The following is a 9151-nucleotide window of genomic DNA, read 5'->3' as shown; positions in this document are numbered from 1 at the left end:
TGTGGCTGAAGTGAAAAGAAACTGTTTCTGTGCGATCTTTTTTTCTGAAGAATTGATTCAATGATATCGTCTCTCCTTACTTGGGTGGTGGGTAGTTTCTGGGCAAGATCCTCCAGAAGACTGCATAAAACCACTGGGAATTTTCATGAATGCACAAGCTTCTGAGAGTGTGTTGAAGGAGATGGGTAACAGCAAGCGGACTAAGATGTTCTTCCATCAAAACCCTCACAATAAATCAATTATAGGGACTGATGTGTCTGATCTCTTTCTCTCACTTTCACCTTAATTACCTATAGCTATCTTTAATAGTGGGAAAACTGCAACATCCTATCCTCCTTTATATATAAGCCCACCAACAAAGGACAAGGGAAACTCACATTTATACCTCTCTCTCTCTCTCTCTCACACACACACACACACTTGGGTGGTCGCGAAATTAATATAATGAATCATATAGTTTTCAATTTTCCCAAAATATTTTCTGAAGGCCCCACCCCCCCTTTTCCTTCCCGGTTCCCAAAGTCTCATTTGCAATGTCTTCCCATAGAAGACTACCGATCGTCACCCAAATTCATGAACCATCCATCACCAGCAAAGGCCAAACGTGAATGTGTTTTTGTGTGTGTGTGTACTTAGCCCCATTTCTTTGATGACTCGTATCTTTCTTTCTCTGAAACCCAATGCAGCAATGTGGGTGTATCTGTGTGCTTTCATGGCTTACGGTCTGTTTCCTGACACTTTAAGATATTAGTGCTCATGATTTTCCAGTCCCAGGAAAACTTCCTATACCACTATCATTTATTCAACTCAACTAGAACCTTACAGGCCATAAATTTTGGCAGCGCATGTTTATCTTATATTCAAGATTTTATTTATTCATTATTTATCGTCTTCCTGGGTTTCTTCATAACAGTATGGTCTTCGGCTATCTGCAGCTAGGTAACAAGATATATAATGGTGCCAACTACTGCCAAGGTATCCATCGGTGAAAGCGAAATATCAACCTTCAAATAACTGTTACTATATACCAAATTCCTCAGTAGCTAGCAAGTAATAGCAATGCAGCAATAAAACTACTAAATCAGCCAAACAAACAAGGGTACTTTACTTTACTGTGACACTGTAAATTATCCATTGTTGCTAACACCCACCCACCCACCCACCGCACCCACACAGTGTTAGGGTTTAAATTTTTTTTCAGGCATTATGATTTATTGTTTTCGGTTATCAATATATTAGTGGATTTCGGGATGCCACCGAATACATAAAAATTTATGTCTTATATATACCAACATGCTTATGAAATTTTGGTTGATATAAGGTAGGCCACCTAAAATGTACCAAGTTTTCTACGTTACATTATAGCTACGAGGAATTTTTGTTATTTTCTTAACCAAACAAGGAACCGTGATTTAATCATGAACCCCATAATTTCGCAGTAACTTCTTGTAGGATAGTTTTCTACCGTTTTTTTTCCTTATACCTAAAAGAGTGTGTGTGTGTGTGTGTGAAACAATACGCTGGAAACTTCTTGCTTCAGATGATAGAATCCGGTGCTACTGAAACACAATCTTCTTGATGCATTAATGCTAAATAAGAAGAGACTTGATTTTCGTTTCTTCTTTTGTCTTCTAAAATAATTCCTTCGCATGTTTTCAGCCTTGCACTAGTATAAAACAGCCAGGTTTGAGATTCCATGTTAGTTTATAATAATGCATCATGCATATATGTCCTTCAGCTTCTCATCAGTCATATGCTTTATAAGAGAATCTCTTTATTTTGTGTACTAGTAAATGAATAGGTGTTTGGGAAGACATGACCATGGTACATAAAATGACAGTGGTACTAAACAGATTGTAATTTGAAACCTAAATCAGGTGAACTTGCCTAACCGAAATCATGAAATGATCGACATTTGCAGGAAATAAAATAAAAAATACAACCTCCATTCTCTCTCTCTCTCTCTCTCTCTCTCTCTCATTCTTTCAGAATTTTGTATCTATGATTTCAGTCTGCACACAATCTGTAAGTTACATAATGACTAAAAGGAGAGTTCATTATTTTTATTTCCCCCCTCTGACACATCAGAAAAGATTGACAGGCCATGATGCTCCTCCCCTTTGACCATCCATTAACAAGAAACTCTCCTCACATATCTCCTAGCTGTTATTAATGATTCAGATTGCCTGAAAACCCAACATTTACCATCTTAATTTCTTGATAGTGACAGACATTGCTATCTCCATGATTTCCTATACCGATTCTTTCTTTACAATGTACAACGCTTGTGTCTGTCTCCTCCTCTGGGCGTATGTGTGTATGTGCGTACATGTGTGTATAAGAGAGAGAGAGATTGTCCATAATGCAAGATGTACGATTCCTGAGGAGAGAAAGATGGTAGAGTTGGGGACAGACTCTGAATACGGTGATGTAAGCAAAAGGAAGGTGCTGGGGCTACAGTAGAATGAGCTTTGGATCTTATTGAAGGTGGAGATGCCTCCAATGGACACAATATATTGGCATCTTGTTCTTTTTAGAAAAACCCCTTAAAGAAATATTTAATTAATAATCAATTTACAGAGAAAGGGAAATGAATATAAGTAGATGAAGTTGGTATGGGAGAAAAGAATGGCACAAGAGTCTTGGTCAAGGTACACAGGTGTTGGAAGGATGCCCCATCCCTTTCTTCAATTAAAGGAAGTGGAATCTCTGCCCTCCCATCCTTCCCAATGTCCCATATTTTGATAATATTAAAAAACACAACACTTGATGATCAGATCAGCACAAACAAGAGAAGCAGCGATAAACAATTAATTAATCAAAAGGTGGGATTTCTATAACGTGTCTTTTAGGAGCACATAACCAGACAATAAACCATTGTATCTAGTAATGCATGCACACTTCTAAGCAGGCAAAGAACCTCAAGCTCATTGCACAATTAATTTATACATGTTATACTAGAAAGAACTAGGTAAGGAACAAGAGTTCTGTAATTTGATATTGCTTTTGGAATGTTTGGTGGCATATTTTATCGGATAATTAATAGCATTAGAATGGCTTTATTTGTCTAAAGAAGCAGACACGTAGGGCTTTGTTAGAGAAAGGATATGCCCTAATTGGCTATCTCGTGACGTCTATATATCTATCTAAATTTCAGTGTTTCCTTGAAGTGATGGAACTTCTTATCTCCTTAACTAACTGTTTTGTATCTGCCTTGTGATTTTATGAATATAATAATAGGGTTCCCACATTTCCCAACATTATTGTCGATTTTGTTCTTATTTATCTCCTAATTATATTAATAATTTATATATTTTGGAAAATCTACACCACTCCTTTATACCCAAAAATGAAAGTCTGCCTATACTTTGTGTAGCTCAAGACTGGCTAAGGTTCGAATATTTTATTATGTTTTATTTCATTAGGTCTAGAAGGCTTGGTTTCCCTGAAGAGTTTGAGTTCAATTTGTCTTGTAGACACTTGAATGTGGAAATTAATATATTATCTTAGCTTGTTTCTCATTTGATCGGATTGGCTTTATGAATATATCAATTCTACAATCTTCTGGAACTTACATAAAATTGCTTAACATATATAATATATGAAATGCAATGTCTCACATTCAAAAATGTTAACTTTATCCGCATTGCTTATCTAAACTCAATGTTACATATGTTTGTGTATCTTAAAATATTCAAGGCTCAAAGTCAAATAGTTAAAATGATTTCAAATCATGCAATTGATTATGGGCATAAAAACAAGTCCATATATTCAACCAATATGCCTCCTAGCAAAATAAAACCTTAGTCAGATAAGCCATGCAAAATAAAATATATTTATTAGATCAAGATAAAGGACGGTGATATGGAAAAGATATTATATTTTGTCTAAGATATGGCAAAACCATGATTATGAAAATTTCGTCCAAGAAGAAAATTTAAAATACCAATCTTGTGGAATGCGTTAATTATTTTATTAGTATCAGGTCTGCCCTTAGCCAGCGGAACAAATATTCTTTCGCTCGATGATCAATTAGGCCATAAAAGAGAGTTTTCAGTCGACAAATAACTTTTTTTTTCCCCCCCTTGTGAGATGAAGTCTCGTTATGTGGAAGCAAAATAAAGTTATAAAGGAAGGAGACATGAGATAGAGAGCAAAAAACGAAAGTGTTCAAGAAAGAAAAGAATGTTTACTCCTCGGAGTAGTAATTATATGATGGATTTTGAAAATAGCGAGGAGATAAACAGTATAAAGGAAGAAGAATGACACTGTCAGAGAATTAAACTTTGGCCAAAATAAAGCTTGTGTAATAAAAGTTGTAGAGTATGGATAGATAGATTCTTAATGTATATGGAAGATATAAACCCTTTTATATACATAGTAAACGAAAAAATAATAAATTTTTTTGTCACAAATAAGGGCAAGGACTCTAAAAAATTTCAATAACAAAATCCATTGCAAATTTTTTTGCGACGGATTTTATAATAATAAATTTCGATGACAAATTTGTTTTATTTACTTTTAGTATATACCAACAACTTATTTCAGAGTGATTTTTTTAATACACCTACATAGTATTATTGGATTATATTCAAGTCTAATCCACTACTTAATTCAACTACCATTAGTTATAAGTGATTTTTTTCAATAATCTGATTTTGGTGCATTTAAATTTGATAAATAAGATGTATTATTTATTAGTTAGAAATAGTGTTACCTTGTTAGAATTTATGTATTATACATATATTTCGAGGTTGGTGTGTGTGAACTATATGGGCACCCACTTATTAACAAAATCAAAAGATTTTATCATTATATTTGTCATATTCAGAGCATATTTCCAAAGAAAAAAAGGATTCAAAATATTATATATGAAAAAAAGCCACAAAATACCGGAAGGGCAGAACTTGAAGACATGAAAGAAACAAGTCCTTAAAGCCTTGGATTTCTAGTTATCATACTATCACTTCGAATAATTAATACTGGCGTTGGGTGGGTGGGGAAAGTTAGAACGCATACTTTTATTTCCCAGTTCTTGCAGCCAACAAATATTGGTTGAAAGCTGTAAATAAACAAAAAGCGGAAAGTCGCTCCATTGTGAAGTATTGAGCTGGATGCCACGACTTTTTATGGCTCACAAAGTGTAGGGTACCTTAGAAAATAAAGCGTTCAGTAATAAACATTATTGATTGTATAATTATAAACTACATCTAATTCATGCGTGTAGAAGCATGTTTTATAATGACATATAGCTAGGTGGGTGCATATTTAATACTCTAATATTAAATGTAAGTGCTAGTAGAGGTATATCCTTTGGTATGTAAGATTTCAATTCACTTTCTTATATAAATTTATAGTTTTTTTCCTCTAAACTCTTCCTATTAAATCCGCATATCAAAGGATTTTTCATCAAGTGGATGGTCTTTAACACAGATGATTAAGAGGTACTTTAGGAAAACTGACATACAATTTTTACAAATAATTAATTTAATTAATTTTTTAATTTTTATCAGTTGGTTTGTTTGTTCCTACATTTAGGATTGGAGGAAGTTTTTTTTTTTTTTTCATAAGGGGGTAGATTTAATGGAATTAATCACAAAAGGGGATAAGTTAATAATTACCTCTTCGTAGATCAAGCTTCAAGTAACTAGGGAAGACAAAACTGATGGCAAAAACAAAACTAGGGAAGACAAAGATCATACATACGAGTGAAGAATTGGGTAAGGGTGGAGAGGCAGAAAAGTCCAAGCCAGTCAAATGTACATAAAAAATCTGGGACTTGTAATTTTTCAGAGAGTGAAAACAACCAAGGCATCACGTGAAGGCATTGCTATTTGCAAGTCACAATCTTGGCTAAGAAAAGCCTTGCCTACCAACTAGTAGCCATCCAAATTAGAACCAAAGGGGTGGGGGGGGGGGGAAGAGAGCCAAAAGAAAGTCAGTTTCTTTATATTACAGTCTCTTTTTTCTCAAGCTTTTAAATGCCGTGTAGAACCTGAGTCTTTTCCATTAAAAAAAACAGCAATCCTCAACTTCTTTCCCACGCTCAGACATCTCTGGAACCTCCACCACTCAAAAAACAGTACATAGTACATATCTCTAATATGGGTATGCATCAAAGTTTACATTGAATCTATGCTATCGAATTAGGCCACACTCATGGCAACCAGCTAGCACCATTTGATAAAAAAGCTATCCCTTTTGCTTATGTTAGTCAAACAGAAAGTGATTGATCAAGCTTTCAGTATCATATGTAACCACCACTAGCGATTTGTCAAGCTATTGCATGGGTGATTCAGATAAAGGATCTTTCTGCTGTTAATGTGTTACAGATGTTCAACTCAAAACCTAACTTTCTCAAGGCTCACCAAATATTTTCCTCCATCATTCTCAACTACTTAGCACCATACACTATGGCCTCATCAGAAACATCAACCATCATTGTCCATTTGGACAAATAGAACAGAACTAGTTGCGTAAGTAGGCCCACTTCTAGGCTGTAATGTTACCTTTAACTAGACATGTCAGGTGTATTATCCGCATGAAACATATGGTGCCCCCCAAGCTTTCAAATAATTACCTGGCTTGTCTAATAATTCAATTTGTTATGCATTTCTCACAATGGTTTTAAATTTACTTTCAGCCGTGAAACATGGAGGTAGCTAGGTTTGAGATTCGGAAACAGGAAGGCGGTTGAAGAAGTTAGCATTTCAATGACAATATCCAAAGATTTCGACAGACTAGGCTAATAAGTGTGTTCTTTTATTGTCAGATCAAGTAAAGTTAACGATTAGTTTAGATTAATGATTTGATATAGTAGGAGAGCTTCAATGAATTTGTCCTTGTAAAAATTGAAATGATTGCAACTCTTGAGGTGGGGTGGGGTTACGAGGACCTCTTGATGATGATAACTTCTTTAGACTACAGAGAACTGACAGGGACTTGCAATGATAGAGAGATGGAATAGGCATCTAGAGCTCTGCTTGAGGACAACGTGACTGAGATACGTGGGGCACCTCAAGATAGAGACATTTGATCATTCTCTCATAAAGTCCCACACCCTCCCTTCACCCTTTACAATGTATAAACGGAGGTCCAGGCCCCTCTCACTTCCTACCCTCTAACTTAAGGGTGCATCCTTATCTTTTTCTTTTTTTCCTTTTTTTTTTTTTTTTGGGGGGGGGGGCGCCAGCAGGCTGCATCCTTATCACTAAAATGCTTCTAAAAGAAACAAACAATCAAAGTACCTTGAGAACTCTTACGCAACTTCCCCTAACTACCAACAATTCTCTGTTTTTTTCTTCCATCTTCCAAATCTTTCAACAGAGGCAGAGTCATTCTTCTTAAGCTTATTATACAAGAAGATAATTCCAGTAAGTCACTGATTAATTCAACCACAGTTATCTGGTTTCTAGCTAAAACGGACATGATAATTCTGTTCAAAGAAAAAGGATATAAACAGTGATGCCATTTCATGTCAAACAATATGGCACTAACATATCTGGTTTTTATTTAAAGGAAAAAATGGCAAAGAAAATCTCTTTACAGAATGGAAGGCACATGGGGGTATGGTCATAATGTAAGCGAGATACTCTTTGTTTCTCAGTGAGCCAACAAGAAAAGAAACATTTGAAAGTATGATAATCGGGGCACATATTTTCATAGAGTACTCGCTCATTTTGATAGTGCCTATTGAAAAATTTTACAACTTTCAATTATCAGGCCCATCAAAGCTTTGTGTTCCAAATTGGTGATCATGAAGAAGATGATGATGATGAGACGTAAGTTGATGCTTACGTGATGTGTATGGTACACGATACGGGGTTTTATGAGGTTAAGGGTACGGACCTTCAGATGCATATAGCCATCCAATTAGGCTGCTAAGTTGGTGGGCCATAGCCCAACGCAGAGCGACCCCACTCCATCCCTAACGGTACTACCTCTTGTCCTTAGTAATGGGCCCTTCATGACTGTAATTCAGTGGGTAGGTTACGATCAGTGCTTTCAAACATTGTGCAGAGCTGTTCTCTGTTCAATTAGCAAACAAAAAGAGAAAAAAGGGATAGCCACTCCCCTCACCCTTTTTCTCAATTATTGGAATACAAGTTGCTCAAATATCTCCTCCCTAAGAAACCAAAGAATTTTCATGATCACTTGTTCAGAAAAATCTTTGTAAGGAGTTATCAGCAATTGACTCGTTGTTAGCAGAAGAGTTTAAGTAATAACTAATAACAGCAACTTAATAGCAATAGTGTAGAAAGGGAGTAAAAAGTTGAAATAACAATACTAGTTAATGCAAATTGGTCGTTAGTGGGAACATAAGGTTAGGCCACTATCAAAGATGTCCCATGTGGACTACTATTTCTCTCTTTTTCTTCCTTTGCTTTATATGTCCCAATTCAGTGAGGGGGGAAAAGAAGGAGACGTACTTGGTACTAGCAGCCAATGGGTTGCACCGAGTAGTCACTGTCTTTCTGCAACTGCCAGCGACGTCAAAGATGGTGATGGAGTAGATCAACGCGTACTTCTATTAAAGGACTGTCACCAAACCTCCCCCCCGCCCTGTGAGTCCGGGACGGACAGAAGCATCTTCTTCACTTCACAGAACCCCTGCCATGTGACTTCCACGTGGAGGCACCTACACGTGTCACGTGCCATAATTCAATTGAGAAATCTGCACCCGATCCACCAAACCCGGGTTGTGTTGGGGGCTTGGGCAGTTAATAATAATCATCACCCTTCTTCTCGACGCGTTAAGAATCTCCTCAACATTCAACATGGCTAGCACCACAGTCCGTACGACCCCCATCATTGGTGATCAAATCCTCCCATGCCTAACCTGTAATTATCCCACTTAGCATTCCAACTTTATCTAGAATGCAAAGATGCTCTGGGTCTCGTTTTGCTTTTGATAGGCCTATGTTAACAATTTCAGTGGCATTTGCCTCACTTTCTCTCTCTCTCACACTGCCGAATCAATGAACCATATCTTTTAAGCTGAGATCAAGAAACGAGAAGGAATCTATCAATCTAATGCCCACGCTACGTTACATTCCAAGAGGCCTTCAGGGATTTGATTGGAAAGTAGATACCCAATGACTTAAAAAAGCTCACCCTATATTGCGATGTACAGTACCTTGCTCTTATGTCA

The sequence above is a fragment of the Neltuma alba genome, unplaced genomic scaffold (assembly GCF_004799145.2).
Source record: "Neltuma alba isolate B1F8T4 unplaced genomic scaffold, ASM479914v2 tig00002911_pilon, whole genome shotgun sequence".
Taxonomy (NCBI): Eukaryota; Viridiplantae; Streptophyta; class Magnoliopsida; order Fabales; family Fabaceae; genus Neltuma; species Neltuma alba.
Note: the sequence above shows the minus strand (reverse complement) of the source record.